The 16,786-nt window shown below is 47.7% G+C and overlaps 1 pseudogene; it reads right to left on the bottom strand.

Moving 5' to 3' along the window:
• Positions 1–11,028, bottom strand: part of LOC116904316 — a 52,019-nt pseudogene extending 40,991 nt beyond the window's left edge.
• Positions 11,029–16,786: the final 5,758 nt, after the last annotated feature.

Consider the following 16,786-nt stretch of genomic DNA (forward strand, 5'->3'; position numbering starts at 1 on the left):
GAACACAGGGACAACACAGGGCCAGTTATGGCTGGGGACGGCATTCACGGCAGCCCACCTCTCTGCAGATTTTAGCCTGCTCTGGAGTTTTCAATACCTAAGAGGTACAGTTCCAACACTTACAAGTAAGTAGAGAGTTCTGGAACCTCGAACCTCGATAAGTTGTCAGTAAGGGAGCTACCACTCGCAGGAAGATGGAGTTTGGCCAGTAGAGCTGAGAAGTGGTTATTGGAAAAAATAGAAATGCTTTCAGCTTAGGGGCTGAGGGGATGGCTCAGTCTGTAAAGTGCTTGCCTAGCAGGTGTGAGGATCTGAGTTTGAATCCCCAGAATCCATGTCAAAAGACCTGGTGGTGTGCACTTGTAATCTCAGCACTGGGGAAGAAGAGGTTGGCAGATCCTTGAACTCTCTGGCCAGCCAGCTCAGCCTATCCAGTAAGCTCCAGGTCAGCAAGAGACTCTCAGAAAAATAAGAGGGATGACACCTTAGGTTGCCCTCTGACCTCTGTGTACACACACACACACACACACACACACACACACACACACACACACACGAACACATGAAATACATTGTTTAAGCCTCCAATGAGCTGAGCCTTTTTAAATTTTTTTCTTTTTTTTATTCCATATACATTGGAGTTTTGCCTGTATGTATGTGCACCTTGTGCATGCAGTGTTCAAGAAGTCCAGAAGAGGGCGCTAGGCCCTCTGGGACTGGAGGCACAGAAAAGTGAGACACCATGTGGGTGCCGGAAATTGAATTCCAGTTCTCTTAATCTCTAAGCTCTCTAGCCCTGAGCTGAGCCTTCTTCATGCCACTGACTTTTCATGGTAGAGGATCCAGGAGAATCACACAGGAGGGAGTCCTACTCCAGATAGAACGAGGCTTAACTTCACTTCCAACAGTTGTTCAAATGCCCACCCTCTTTCAGTACTACTAGAATGTTCTCTTGTAAAAGGATCTCTCCCTTCCCTTCCTTCGTCAGCCCCGCCCACCAGAACCTGTCTGGCCAGGCCCTGACCTCAGCAGGCTGATTCACACCTGCATCATCTCAGTGAGGCCAGCTCGACATCCTGCTTCCGGCCCCAACCCCACTGTTTGCTTCCCTAAGTCTTCTGGGTACTGTCTTCCCTCCTTCCTTCTGATTGACAGTCCCCAGCCAGAACAAATTTGGCTTCTAAGCTCATAAACATGACCATTCCTGGATCTCAATTCAGAGCCAGCCTTTCCTGCCTCTCCACACTGCTGTGAGCGGTGCCCTGGAATGAACTGGCATCGTGGTCCCTAGTCCTGACCACACACGCTGTTGTCCCTCTGCCCTGCCTTCTCTGTAGTGGTGAGCTCTGAATTCCAGTAGGTACCCACTCAGCTGTGGGCCGGGCATTCTGTCGCTGAGCCGCTCTTGCTGGCTCTGTGCCCACAGTAATTACAGGGGCTGGGCCTTGGACATCATCTCTCTTTCCTTGGCTTCCAGCCTCTGGGATCTTCTGCAGAACTTGGAGCGGATTCTAACCACAGGTTGGACGTGCGTGGTCACAGGTATCTGCAGTTAGACAGGGATTTGGAACGTGCCTCAGCACATCCACTCTGCCTGCCTCGTGGCGGAGGCTCCTACTGTCCGCAGGAGCTCTGCATCCATCTACACAGGGCGATTCTGCAGGGCACCTGTTCCTACCTGCACTCACGCCAGGCCTCTTTAGCCTCCCCTAGTTAGCTTATGTAAGGTCCTATTAAAGACTTGAGGTCACAGCCGCTTCTCAACACACCAGACTTGGCCACCCATCTCAATAAGATAATTTTAAAAGTCAAGTTAAGAATGAAAGCAAAAAAAAAAAAAAAAAAAGAGGTTTACTGAATGTTGCTGCACTGGGGAAATTGGCACATGTACAGATGCATGGGTGCATGTGTGGATGTGTGTGTGCGATAAATTGTTACAATCCGTTTTTCAGTATGAGGTGGGCTTAGAGTTCATCCAAGTTACAGACAAGCAGGAGGTGCTAGGTTCAGGGTGTCACTAGATCTCTGTCCCAGTGTGGCCTCATGGAAATATTCACAGGACATGGTAGTTCAATGCTTAATTTTGAAAGAAAACATCCAACACCTTTCCTAGGTAGTTGAATCTCTTTCCTTCCATCACCCATGCCTGAGCAATAAATGCTTGACATAATAGCAAGTACTTGGTGTTGCCGGCATTTATTTAGCCATTGTGCAAGGCATGTGTGACAGTCTCTGTGGTTTTGACTTGTGTGGCAGCAAACACTTTCCATGTGCTCATTTGCTTCTGTGCATTCTCTTCAGGGACCCATTTCTCTGTGGCTTTTGCACATTTTCCCCCTACACTCCCCTTCTGCCTCCTGTGTGCTATAAGCATGTATACTTGTGTGTGGGCACGCTCACCTCTGTATGCACACGTGGAGGTCAGAGGTCAACACTAGGTATCTTCCTCTATTTCTACCCACCTTAGTTTGGGTGACAGCGTTTCTCCTGAACCTGGGGTTCCCCGTTTATTTAGACTAACTAGCCAGCAGGCCCACAGGATCCAACCATCTCTGCCTTATAGTACTGTAGTCACAAGTGTGTTCCACCATGCCTAGCTTTTGTGTGAGTGCTGGTGACCCCAACCCTCATGCTCACACATCAGACACACGACTCACTAAGCCAACTCCTCAGCCTGGTTTTTGCTGATTTTCTAGTTGAACTGTTTGCTTCATTGCTGTTCAGTATCCAAAGTGTTTTATTCCAAGTAAGCACAGTCCCTTCCCACATGCGTAGTGTGACAATTTTTCTCCCATTTTGTTTCTAGTGTTTTGAGTCCAAGGACAGAGGATTGTTTCCCCTCGCTACTTATCTTTAGACTTTTTCTTCAAATACTGTCCTGTGAGGAGTGAGAAGCAGAAGGCAGATACATCGTTCAAAGCTTCACACACATAACCACTGTGACTGTCCCTGCCACACGGAAGTGTCACAAGACTCCAGGAGTAATATGGCCAGTGGTTTTGAGCATGACCCAAATGGAATCCAATATACTTAAACATCACTGATGGAAATAAAAAGGTAGAGTGCAGGAAAGGCCACCTTCTAAAATATTTAGGAACAAAAGCAATAGGACCAGAAGCCGGTCTTGGGTTTGTTTTTATGTATGGCGAATGAGGAAGAGGAGATTTTCCACTGAAGTGGCCCATGGCTTTGGACGATCATGGTGAGCATGGTAGGCTGGGGATGCAGGAGGGGGTGAGCGGGTATGAAGGGAAGAGTCACAGTGAGCTTTAGAGACAGTAACTGCTAGTACCTGGGGAGTATGTGAAGATAACTGGTGGAGGGCCAGGGCTGGCTCTAAATGTCCCCAGCAGAATATGGCAGAGAGTGGGGTGGGGAAGAGAGATAGAAAGTCGAGATCAGTGTTCAAAGCAAGGAATCCTAAAGAGACACTGGCTTCCTTACAAACAAGGAGAGTCTGAGGCGATTCGTGCATCAAATCCTGAAGAGGTCACCTCAGTGAGCTGAGGACCCTGGATCCCCAAGCATCTGCCTTCCTGACGCTTGGCAAAATTGTCTAGAGACACTGGAGAACGTATGGTCTGAATGCTGAGGGAGACTCGGAGGGGCAGAAGTAGAGAGATGTTGCATGGGCTGTGTCTTAGGGCTCTGTGTCCAAAGGAGAAAGCTGGGCAAGGAAGGCGCATGCGTGCGTGCGTGCGTGCGCGCAAGCTACCTTTTGCACTTGTTTGGGGTTTGAGAGACTTTGATATGCTATGATGAAGAGAAAGAGCCTAAAGGGAGAGGCAGTTTGAAGATATAGAAGTATAAGAGGAGTTGACCGTAGAGCCGTGGCCAGTGCGGATTGTGGGGGAAGGGGCTTCCCCGTAAGTGCAGCCTCTTAGTACAAGCCCTTAGACTTGAAAGGGAGTGGTTCAGAAATATATCACAGTGGACCACTTTTCATATGAAGTAAGCTCAGAGCTCATCAGAGGATCACAGAGAGCAGGCGGCACTTCCTCCCTGTCTGTCCCCCTCCCCCCCAGAACCCCCCAGCTGGGAGTCAGTGTCTGTCTTGGGTGTTCTCAGTTCATCCTAGGGTTGCCAGGTTACAGGCAGTCGGCCGCGTGACTGAGCTCTCCTATCAGAAGAGAGTGTTCTCGAGTCCCAGGAGGATGAGGAATTTGAGATGGGGACCATGCTAGAGACAAGGAAGATTGAACCTCCCTGAAGAGCTTGGACAGTGGGGAATTCAGGGGACATGGGGACATGACTAGAAACTCTAAAAAGCTGTAAACAAACAAACAAACAAACAAACAAACAAAACCCCACAAGGCTCCAAATCAGGTGCCAACCACTATCGCTTTTCCTCTAGGCTGACAGTCAGCCAGCTTTGCATGTCTATGACACAAACTGCTTCGCTTTTGCTAAGTCCCAGGGCTCTCACTATTAAGTAAGGACTGGTGTCTCACAGTAGGAAGGTTTTCAGGCCTCTGTTGGCTGGCCACTGGCCTCTGACCTCTCCTGGGTAGAGCTCAGTGTTGAGTTGGAGGGCAAGTGATGGGGACTCTGGAGAGAGGCTGATGGTGGACAAGCTACAGGGCTGTCAGTCAGTCTAAGCACCCAGCTGAGCCTGGATCCAAGGACTTTCCAGCTTTCTCCATGTGATTGATAAGTCAGCCTCACCCATGTTCCCACAGGTGACATGGGGAGTCAGAAGAGGTAAAAGACAGCAAGGAGAGGACATCTTTGTGATGGCGCAGAGGGAATGGTTTTAATATGGAACCCTTTCTGGGAATAACTTGTTTGCAAACACCAGGGCAGGCTTACATGGTTTGAGAGCTGTAAGTGCTGTGGAAAGAAAGGAAGGAATTCCGTGAATTGCCTGTAGTTCACTGCTTGGGCACAAAATCAATTGAGGTCCTGTGACAATAAGCAGTCGGGCTAGTAACCTTCCCCAGCAAAACATCGCTCATGCTGCCCAGACAATGTGCCTCTTTGTGTGGTGCGCAGTCCTGGCCTCTGCGACTGTAAGAACTTCAGCCAGCTCAGCACTTGGCTTGGTGACCCAAGCGTCTTTGGGCCACATCACCAGAGACACACAGTGCTGCAGATACATTCGTTGTTTGCTCCCCTACACCACAACCACTGATGATTCCAGGCTGTGGGACCTTCAGGGAGGGCAAGGCTGACGTCAGCCCAGGAGGGGAGAGTCCAGGCCCAGAGAAGACGGGCTGTGTTCAAGGCATGACCGTTTCTGTGGAGGCAAGATGGATGGCCCACTCTCTGTTGAGTGGGGTTGAGTCTAGAGGGGAAAGAGAAAGCCAAACCTCATTCATTTGTTTGTGAGGAGGTTGCCAAGAAAGGCTGAGCGCCACAATGAGCCAACATGGCAAGGTCGCCTTGACCATTGTCCAAGTAGACATTTGGCCTCCAAGAACTGAGAAAAGTAGATCTACAAGCCTTTTCTTCTAGCAATCACGAGGTACGGAGAGGTGAGGGAATGGAACAGATTGTATATTCAAAGCTAGGGGGCTGCAATGTACCACCCTGTTCTGTTTCAAAGAAGGCCCGAGCTAGCTTGTGATGGTCAGCTTGGTGGGACTCAGAACTGGCACAGAGACAAGCTTCTGGACACTTCTGTAGGAGGGTCTCTAGATTGGCTTAAGTGAGGAGAGGGAAACCCACCCTGAGTGTGAACGGCATCTTCTTGTGGGTTGAGTCCTGGACTGAATGAAAAGGAGGTAGTGAGTTGGGGGCACCAGCATCAATTTCTCTCCGCTTTCTCATGCCAAATGCAATGGATCAGCTGCCACATGCTGTTGCCACCATGATGGTATGTCATGCTGTTGCCACCATGATGGTGTGTATCCCCTTAACTGTGACCCAAATGACCTTTCTCTCATCAGGTTGCTTCTTATTAGGTATTTGGTCACAACAATAAGAACGGTTAACTAATTTACTGTTTATCCAGGCAAGCCCAAGAGCCCAGCAAGGTCTGAAGGTCCAGGCTGCGCAAGAATCTGCTGTCGACGTCATAACAGCCTGTGCCGGCTCCTTCCTCTGCTAAAGAGGGATCAGGAAGGTTCTGCCTCCCGAGTGCTGGGATCAAATGTGTGCTCCACTCTGCTTGGCAACCCGAGGTCATGGTGTTCCTTAGGAAGCTGCTGTGTGACTCTTCTGTGTACACTGGGTTCATCCATTTCCTCTTGGATTCTTTTACAACTATTTTTCTTTGTATTTTTCCTGGTGTGTGTGTGTGTGTGTGTGTGTGTGTGTGTGTGTGTGTGTGTGTGAGCGTGCACGCGTGCGTGTTTGCTTATATGTGTTTACTAGTTTCCTGAGTAATAAATTGATTCCCTAAGATCCTAAGGAACTTTAGCATTATTTTATTTTACTTTATTTTAATATCATTATGAACTTATGGATTTAAAGCTTCACCGAGATTTTCTAGGTGTCCTGGGGAAGATTTAGGTCTGAATCACACCATTTTGTTCTTATTCAAAATGAAAGATTTATATTTTTTTTTATTGAAGATGCATCTGTTTATTATCTCTTTGTGACAAATTCTCACCCTGATAATTCTTTGACATGGGTAGGCTTGGTTAGGAGATCAGAAAGCACATAGTAGTAAAAATCTGGATAGCTCTTGTGACCTGACTTTTTCTATAAGTGTCCCCCACCCCATGGGAGCTTTGTCCCTCATGAAACCAAGCTAGTCTCATGTGAGGCTTCGTGTAAGATCTTCATCTCAGTCATTCCAATAGGCAGAGAGGAGGGGAGTCCCAAAACCTGTAGGTGGATAGGTCACCAAATGAGGGATGCCAAGTAAGACTTCTAACCTCTCCAGTCTTCAGTGTCACCTGTGTACCCAGAGGTGTGTCTCCTAAAGTGATTCTAAAACCAGCAAGATGGCAATCAGGATTCACCATCACAGTGATGAGCAGGGATTATGGTGCATGGTAAGCACCCAACTCCTTTGTCCATACATGATGTCCAAGACATCTAATTCTAGTTTGAAGATTTGTTGTTTCTTTGGGATGTTTCAATAGGAAATCCTACTAGGGGTCAGGCATTGTACAATGCCTAGGAATTTCCCCCAGGAAGGGCAGAGAAAGCAATCATTAATTTTTTTTTTCAGGATGACAAAACACAAATTCTTACTGGGGGAGAGAATGCGTATAGTGCATCCTGGAAGCTGATAGGATTCTAGGATAGAGTGCCCCGCCCCCCAACCAGCTCATGTGTTGGACACTTGTCCCAGAACACGATGTTATCTTAGAAGGTAGAGGGGAAATCATGGTGACAGGAGAGGCTCTCCCAGCTGTGGCAGCAGGTATGAGGCTCTCTCAGCAGGTATGAAGCTGCCTGCTCAACTCTCTCTGGGATAGGGTGTGGATAGGAAGCAGGCTCCACTATAAGCTTCAGCATCCTATCTACCCAGCAACTTGCTTTTTCTAACTAGTTTCTGCTTCCCAGAGGTTCCACAACCTTCTAAATAGCATCATGATCTGGAAACCATGCGTCCAACACATGAGCTGAAGTGTGTGTCGGGGGGGGGTACAGGTGTGTGTGCCCACACTCTGCGTGGCTCTTGGGAACACAAACTCCAGACTTTGTGCTTATGTTCCAGACTCCCTTACCCTCTTATCTCCTGAGCCACCTCCCCAGCCTGGGCTTTTTAAGTTGGAAAATGACTTTCCATCCCCAGGAAAGCGTTTTCAATCCTGCATCTGATGCACTTCCTGTTTCCTTGCTGGGGAACATCCTAGCTGGGTAACTGACTTTCTGACTGATCCTTGAGCTGCTCATCTGTTGCCGAGGGTCCCCTGGGCCTTGTGTTCTGGAATATCCTTTTGACTTAATCTGTTAGCTGTTCTTTGAATCTTTCTTAGTAATTTCCCTGTTGTCCCGTCTATGGAGGCTTGGCTCTTGTTTTTGTTCATATCTTCACAACATCTCAGAAGGATCCTAATTGAAGACTTGGGTTTCAGGTGTTTTTGCTTCTGTGTTGAGACAATCAGGGATTTACTGCTCACAGTTCTGAATGCTGGAAAACTGACTCATGCCATTAGGCTCCTGATTCATTCACAGCTATCTTTTGGCTGCGTCTTAATTGGTTGATAGACCCAGTGAGAGAGCCCTGTGCACTCTTTTGTGTAAGAACATTAATTCCAGGGTGGGGAATGTCTCAGTCAATAAAGAATTTGCTGTGCATGCATGAGGACCTGGAAAGGCTTCGCATGGTGGCTCATGGCTGTAATCCCAGCGATGGGGAGGCAGAGCCAGGAGGATCTCTGGGGCCAAACCAATGAGCGTCAGGTTAAGTGAGAGACCCTGCCTCAAAACATAAGGTGGAGACCAACTGAAGACACCTGAAGCTAATCTCGGTCTACACACACACGTACACACACACACACACACACACACACACACACATAGGGGGACAAATATTCAGTGTCTCATCTATGAATGAGTCTCAGTCATTCCCCAGAGCCTCTACAACCTGCCTGTGTGCTGAGGACCCAGGAAATGGCGTCTATTGATACAGCTGCTTTAGTTGAGCCTACCCCCGCATTAGTGGAGATCCTGAGACTCAGCTTGTGAAGGGTTAATTACAAGTGGGGGTTCTGCTCTGCCTTGAGTAAAGAAAGCAAGGGAAAGGCAAGAAGCCAGGAAGCCCTTATGCAGCCCCCAGCAGCAGGTCTTGCTTCCCCAGAGGTTGCAGAATTGCCCCTTGTTCAGCTCTCCAGAGGCTGAGGGGCTTCCAGTGAGCACTGTCCTAGCGTTAAAGCCAGGTGTGAGAGAAACACAACCACATCCTGGGCTCAGGTGATTCATATACCATGAAACCGCTTCTGGGAATATTCTGCTGACTCAGCAGAGAGGAGTGATTAGCTTGGTCTCCCTGGTGCTTGTCAGAGCTGGACAGGTCAGCCTGATGTCACTTGTGGAAGCTGGGAGGAAAACCACAAACATTCCAGGACCTGGTGTGCACAGTAGCATGTGTGTGGGGTTGGGGGTGGGGGTAGGGTGCACATGTGCTCAGGCCTGGGGTTCTGAGGGGCTTGCCTGACAGCTGGCAGGGGGAGTTTTCTGTACCTTGCATACACATGAGGTCTGGACTGCTGTAAGCCACTGCCTCATGGGTAAGGCAGAGCAGGAGGCTTGCCCCGGGCACACCAGCAGGGAATACTTGAGGGGTCTCCTAGCATCTGTGTGCTTTGTTCTGGTTTTTTTGTGGGGTGGGGATCTGAAAATATAAAGGGAAGAAAACTACTTTTCCTCCCAGTTTCTTCCCACATCCATACCCAACCCAGCCCTGTGACCTCAGACCAGGGTGTCATGGTGATAGAAAGACAAGATTTCCTTTTACCACAGGGGATGATGTGAGGAAGACACTTACAGTTCAATAGCTACTGAGAGATGGTGACGTGATGATTGAGGGATGGGGACATTGATGACGTGACCCGGAAGATCATATCTTCTCAAATGGAAATTAGTAGACAGGGAGATGACTGTCAGTTAGGATGTCTCAACACGGCCGGAAGTGCAGTTGCTGGGGTTGATGACAGAGGGGCAGAGCAGGTGACCGCAGACTGACCGTGGTCTGGGGATAAGGTGACTTGCTTGAGAGACTTAAGGAAGGCTGGTCCTGGCCTTCAGTAAGTCATGAACTGTCAAATCCAAAGCAAACGTGCTTTCTGAGTCTTGGGAAAGGTTTGATGGTGCCCAGTATTTGGATGTGCACTGGGGGTTAATGAGTGTTTATAGAGTGCTTCAAGATGCAGTTATATGGCACACAGCCAAAGCAAGGCTGGCCTGGAGCCCATGGATCAATCAAAACACAGCCACCAGGGACACAGCAGCAGCCAGGCATTCAATTAATAGTAGTAATTATAGTTTATGGCCCTAACCAACATGTTGTCAGCAAAGGAGACTGGGTTGTCCACCTCAGTAAATGCTGGTGGGCCTGCTCCCCACACTGTATCAGTATTAATGTTTGCACTGTTCTGAATGGAGGTAGAAGAAAACTGTCTCTCAAGAGATCCTCAAGTGCTTCTGGGAGGACTTTCAGGAGAAGCTGAAGGCAAGGAGTCAGAGATGCTCCCGTTTCACACCCCCCTAAAAAAAAGCTTTCTTCTGAGAGATGAGGAACTGAGGTTCCCAGGAGCTTGGTCCACAAAGTCATCGCTCTGAAATAGTCTCCTAATATGGCTCCCGAATGAAGATCCACAGGAAGAGGCAGCAGAGTCTGGCAGGCAGCATTTTACTTCTCAGAAGGAAGAGTCAGCTTTTTCCCAGCAGGAGTCACCACTGCCACTTAAACATTTCCTGGGATGAAGCGCTGAAGGCCGATTTCTGCCATGATCAGTCCAGGGAGAGGGCACAATGACATCTTAAATAAAGAAATAGTCTTCAATGGCTTTTTGTCTCTTGTCTTCCACATCTTTATCTGTTCAAGAACAACTTAAGTAGGAAGTCTGACGATGAATCTCCTCCAGGTCTATGTCTTAGCTGGGGTTTTACTGCTGTGAACAGACACCGTGACCAAGGCAACTCTTAAAAAGACAACGTTTAATTGGGGCTGGCTTACAGGCTCAGAGAGGTTCAGTCCATTATCATCAAGGTGGGAGCATGGCAGCATCCAGGCAGGCATGGTGTGGGAGGAGCTGAGAGTTCTACATCTTCATCTGAAGGCTGCTAGTAGAATATTGACTTCCAGGCAGCTAGAATGAGGGTCTTAAGCCCATGCCTACAGTGACACACCTACTCCAACAGGGCCACAACTCCTAATAGTGCCCCTCCCTGAGCCAAGCATATACAAACCATCACAGTCTAGTCTACAGGTTGTATTCCAGCTGATCAATAGACCACCTAAAATCCCCCTGGAATTGGTAGTTTTGTGGATGGAAAGACAGAAGGACTGGCAAGGGTTTGTTCACAGAGAGTATAACAATCGCTGGGACTTTCAACGGGATTTTAAACAGGGATCCTTCCTAGAGTTTCTGGTGCTGTTTGCATTTTTAATTTGCTGACATCTCCCATAGCCCAGGAAGCAAATTTCGGAAGTCAAAGTTGAGCGGGCTCCTTCAGTAACAGCAGAGCAGGTCACTTCCAGTGACCATTCAATTTCCAGGCACCCTCTGTCTCCGCCCCTTCTCAGGCGAGAGCTAGGAAACCAGAGCCCTCTGACTCCAGACAGGAGCTTCCCTTGGCCAGTCAGGAGGTACCAAGCAGGCAAGAAAATTAAGTATTTCTGATCTAATCCATGCTACGGAAGGAAGTGTAGCTTTGGATCTGGCCACAGATAACTCTCTTACATTATCTCCAAAAGTTGAACGTTATAAGTTAACCATTGGTGTGTATGGTCCTTTACCTTCAGGGACAGTCGGAATAATCTTGGGAAGAAGTGGATTAACTTCTCAAGGATTCATTGTGCATCCAGGAGTAGTAAATGGGGATGGCAAGGAAGAAATAAAAATCACGGTAAACGTGAAAAGGGAGATGCACATTGAAGCAGGGGATAGAATTGCTCGGTTGTTGTTATTTCCTTGTATAGGCAATGTCCCTCCCACTGAACGAACAGGGCCTTGGGGAGCACTGGGAAGTTTGTTCTGGCAAAGAATGGTCAATGATCAGAGACCCAAATTAATGGTACAAATGAAGGGTGTGGACATAGAAGGGTTGGTAGTTACAGGAGCTGATGTTAGTATACTTTCCCAAAAGTCTTGGAATCCAGAGTGGCCACTTCAGAAAGTTTACACAGAGTTTATAGGAATTGGTGAATTATCAAGGATAAGACAAAGTGTCCAATGGATTACCTGTGTGGGACCAGAAGGGCAAACAGGGAAGTTGAAGCCTTATGTGGCTGACATATGCATGAACTTATGGGGAAGGATATTTTTACCACAATGAGGTACTCGAATTAATATTCCTGCAATTTCTAGGGACAGCAAATAAGGAGATTAGAGGTGATGTGGTAGATGATTCTGGAGAAGGTATTGCCCCCAGTGACGTAGAACGATCGCAATCTGTGCCCATGGTCAAATCACAGGACAAGCAGCTGTAGAAAGAGCCAACCATGCCTTAAAAGAGATGCGTATTAAAACAGGAGAGAAAAGACCCCAGGGACAGACTGCATAATGCATTGTTAGCTCTCAACTTTCTTAATGTTGGTGAGAGAGGAACAACAGTAGCTGAGAGACACTGGGTTACTGAAAAAACTGAGGAACTGGGCCAACCAATATACTGTAGGGATGTGTTGGGATTGAAATACAAACCTGCAACAGTTTTAAGATGGGGATGTGGTTATGTTTATGTATCTACAGAAAATGACAAAATACGGCTACAAACAAAACTTATAAAGATTAGCTCTGACCAGAAAAAACCTCTTATCAGCTGAGACATGAAAGTCTTCACAAAGCGAATGGCACAGGTGATTCACAGACTGTCTCAGTTACTGACTTCTCCAACATGTGCATGCAAACCAACTTCAAAAGGACCAGCCCCAATGATCGACCATAGAGAGACTGAACAATACAGAGACTGGACATACAATGCAGAGGCTGCAGAAACACAGAGGTTTGACAACAAATGCTACAGCTAGTTTTTTTCAAATGATCCATTTTTTTCCTTGGGGCCCATACAGGAATTCTTCACCCCAATTCAGCAGGAAGCAATTTTTACAAAGATCGTTGCCCTAGTCCCTTAAGTTGGGTTGGAGAGGTTTGGTCTTTTGATGTGTTATAATTGTTAGCATCTAGGATGGAAGGTTATTATTGGTTATGATCAGAGACTGGTAAAAATTTAAAGTCATTTTGTTAGAATTACTGTACACTGATAGAAATTTGAGGTTGTTTTCTCAGCTTATTTGACTGTGTTGTACACGTGGCGTTTATTGAAAATGTGATGGCTCTTACAATTATTTCTATTGTGTGTAGATTGCTAATGACAGTCTTAAGGACAATTCTTAAACAGAAAGGGGAATGTGGAGTGGAAACTTCTAATTCCTTTGGAAAGTTAGCTTTGTCAAATGTTGTTTGGCTGGGGCACGCAGGTGAAAGGTGGTCTTGCTAAAGCAAACTTGTGGGAGGACCTGGGATGGAGTGTAACTGTGACCCCCCCCCCCAGACAGTGAGAGCCGAGCACTGAGCGTTGGTTTGGTTTGCTCTGTCTCACTATTTTTCCCTAACAACACACGTGTATTGGTTCACCTTACATAGTGTTGTTGAGCTTAACTTACAATAACGCTGCCATTGAGAGAAACTCGCCCAAGGACTGCTTGTGAGGTTCCTTGCTGCTTCCAAGGTCTCGCCTCAGGCTGGTCGTCGAGCCTAATGGTTTCTTCGGGAAACGAGCTGCTGGCTCGTTCCTGGTGTCTGCCTGCAGAAAGGACTGGTCAGTAGCTGCTGAGTCATATTTGGTGTTCGCTATGGGACTGAACTGATGCCAAAGAAGATGGAGCTCTTCCCCAAAGAACTACTGTTGAACGGGTCCACTTCCCCCGTATCCTAATAACTTTTCTCTTCCACTACCGCTGTTGGGTTGTGGTCTAGAGGAGAGGTTGAACCCTTATTAAAAGTAGGTTGCAAAAAATGTCCGCCTACGCTGGCCTGTTTGGGTTGGCATGAAAAAGTTAAGTGCGCCTTACTAATTAACACTCTATTAGTCCGAGTTGCTCAAGAGCCTGTTTTCACCCTTCTCTCCTCCGAGCTAAGCCCAGCATACCTGACTGTGAAGCAACAAGCCTCCCTTTAATCCAAACTCAGCCAACAAAGAGAGAGGCTGCCACGGGTGCACGCCAGGAAATGCCAGCCCAACAGGTACCTGTTGGAGAATCAGGATCACCAGAGCCCAGGACAAAGGATTCCCAGTTCTCAGATGAGCGCTCCCCAGACTACGGAGCTTTCTTCCCCAAGGAGCCTGGCGGAAGGAGGGCATCAGCTGCTGCCAGGAGACTGCAGGGATAGAATTTAAGAGACTAAGCGAATCTCAAAGGGTCTGGGGATGACGGTCACTTGGTAGAACACTTGGCTGGAGTGAGTCCCCAGGTTCAATCCCTAGTCTGGGGAGCTGAAGAAAAGCATGAAGGAGATTTATGAGGTCCACCTTCATTTCTTTAGCTAATTTGGAACTTTTCATTTTTTATTTTATGTATACGAGTGTTTTGCCTGGGTGCATGTAAATGCACTGAGTATGTGCTTGGTGCACTGAGGTGGCATCAGGTTCTCTAGACCTGGAGTTACAGAGAGTTGTGAGCTACCATGGGGCTGCTGGGACTCAAACCCGAGTCCTTCGGAAGAGCAGCAAATGCTCCTATCTGTGAGCCATCGCTTCAGCCCTGACCTCCATTTCTATAATGTCCATAGAATTAAATGTCATTATCAGGAGGATATAAATTATACAAATCAAAAGTTGTTTAAATGTATGTGTGTGTGTGTGTGTGTGTGTGCACATACATGTATGTCTGTGCACCATGGCATTCGTGTAAGTGAGAGAACAACTCGTGGGTGTGGACTCTGGGTTCCGGGGACCTAACAGCATCGGACTTGGCAGAAGTCCATCCACCTGCTGGGCTTGCTCCTCAGCACAAAACGTAGACCTGTGCAGGCCTCTGACACAGAGTCTCCCTGGAGGAGCTGGGAAAGAGAGCGCAGAGGAAGCTCCTGCAGCTTCCTGTCAGCAGATCCTGCTGCCCCTCGGCTAGCGGCCCCATTTTTATCTCTTCCACCTAACAGATAAATAGTTCTTTACAGAGAGAAGTTAACTGAGAATCTCTACCTTGGATGCTTGCCTTAATTTTCACCACAATTTGATTTAGTGATTTGATTTCAAAAGTTGATTTGAAAACATTTGGGGGAGTACATTGTCACCCCTAAGACATTGTCACCCCTGAGAAGTCATCAGTGTAATTTGTAAACACAGGTATAATCCACTATGTAAGGAACTGGCCATATGTATAGATCTATATATAGACAATATATAGATAATAGTCAACTATCAATATTAGCCAAACTGTGCACAAAGAAATTAGCCCCTGAACCGGACTGTCAATGTTGGGTGTGAAAAGCCCCCACATTGTGTAACATTTGAGCGTGTGGTGCTGTTTTGTGGAGCCTTTGGGACAGGGGGCCTGGTTGCTGGGTCATTGAAGGTGAGCCTTAAGGTTACAGGTCAGTCCCACTTCTGGTCTGATCTTTGTTCCTTATCTGCACGATTCCAGCATCCACAGCCTGGCATAGCTCTCATTGCCCTTTCTGTGATTTCTCTGCCGTGATGGACTGTGCTCTCTGGACTGAGATTCAAAATCAATCTTTTCTCCCTTAAGTTCCTTATCTAAAGTACTTTGTCAAGAAAGACAGCTGGTACACAACTTGTCTTCACCTAATCAGTGAAGGGGCGTGGAGGTGGGTCACACGGGTGTCTGTGTGAGTGGGATGCACATTAGAGAGTAAGGCAGAGCACAGGTTCACAGGGCTACGACCCGCCGAGGGAGAACCTGGAGGCTAATGCGTGCAAAGCAGTGTGAGCACAGACCATCCGTCCTGGGACGCACAGGGCAGCCCTGTGCCCAAGCTGTGTCTGCACACTGACCTGCTTAGCTGCTCAGTTTTCCCAGCATGCAGAGCAAACTTCTGTGGTTCTAAGTCACGGGAATTCTAAGTCTCTTTGCTGTGTATGGCTACTGTGGTGACAGTCGGTAAATACATTAATCAGGCAATCACAGAACTAAACATAGTAGTGAATGCCACCCAACCAGTGGGGCTGGAGGAGACGCATCCTGTGCCATTAGTCTCTACGGTTTTACAGTGATGAGGAGAAATAAGGAAGAGGTGTCCAGAGGCTAAATGGAGGGCGATGAAATGTCAAGGGAGAGAGAGCTGCGTGGGTAAGGTGGTTCAGTGGGTAGAGGGTGCTTCCGCTGAGCCTTAGTGCCATTCCTTGGCCACAAATGGTGGAAGGAATGAACCAGTTCCCCCAAGTGTTTTTGTGACCTCCGCACACATGCTGTGACATATATGCACCCCAACATGCACAACCAGTCAGTCAAGTGCATCACCCGCTAGGGACAGTGGGTAACAATATACCTTGTGTGACACTGTTGCTATGAAAAGAAAGCACTCTTAATTCTGCAAAGACATGGATATAAAGTAGGGCTGTCTAGGCAAATGAAGGTGTGCGACCAACTAGAGTGAGGACTGAGAACTCAATTCAGACCTAGTGACTCAGGGATCATTGTCTGTCTGTTGAGTCAGAGGGCTGAGTTTAGCCAGGTCTGATTGAATCCACGAAAAATGGAAGGACTGTGGACAGGCAACTCTTAGTAGCTAAGGAAGATAAAAATGCGACATTTAGTATTTTTGATTGAATATATTTTATAAATATTAACTGATGTGAGTGATCCAGAAAATATGAGAGAGTGACAATAAGGTTGAGGGTTGCTGAGCAGCGAGCATCCTGGGGAAGGTGAGGGACCAGAATCTGATGGACAAACAAGGCTGTCAGTCCTTCCTCTGATGGCAGCCACTCATCCCAGCTCAGGGAGGGAGGAGGCAGGTGCACACAGATGGAGAGGTGGTATGGTGGGGGGGGGCGTAAAGGGTTCTTTTGATCTGTCTGCTGACAGTAAGCTTGAGCAGGGGAAAGGGTGTTGCAACCACTGTTCAGGAGGTCCAGAAAATGATCATTCAGGCATCCTGAATGTTTCCACTTACAGAGTGGGGAAATGGGAGCCAGGGATGCCACTCAGTTGGTCAAGTGCTTGGCTAGCACAGGTGGTACCCTGGTCTCTAGACCCAGCATC

The sequence above is a fragment of the Rattus rattus genome, chromosome 6 (assembly GCF_011064425.1).
Source record: "Rattus rattus isolate New Zealand chromosome 6, Rrattus_CSIRO_v1, whole genome shotgun sequence".
Classification (NCBI taxonomy): Eukaryota; Metazoa; Chordata; class Mammalia; order Rodentia; family Muridae; genus Rattus; species Rattus rattus.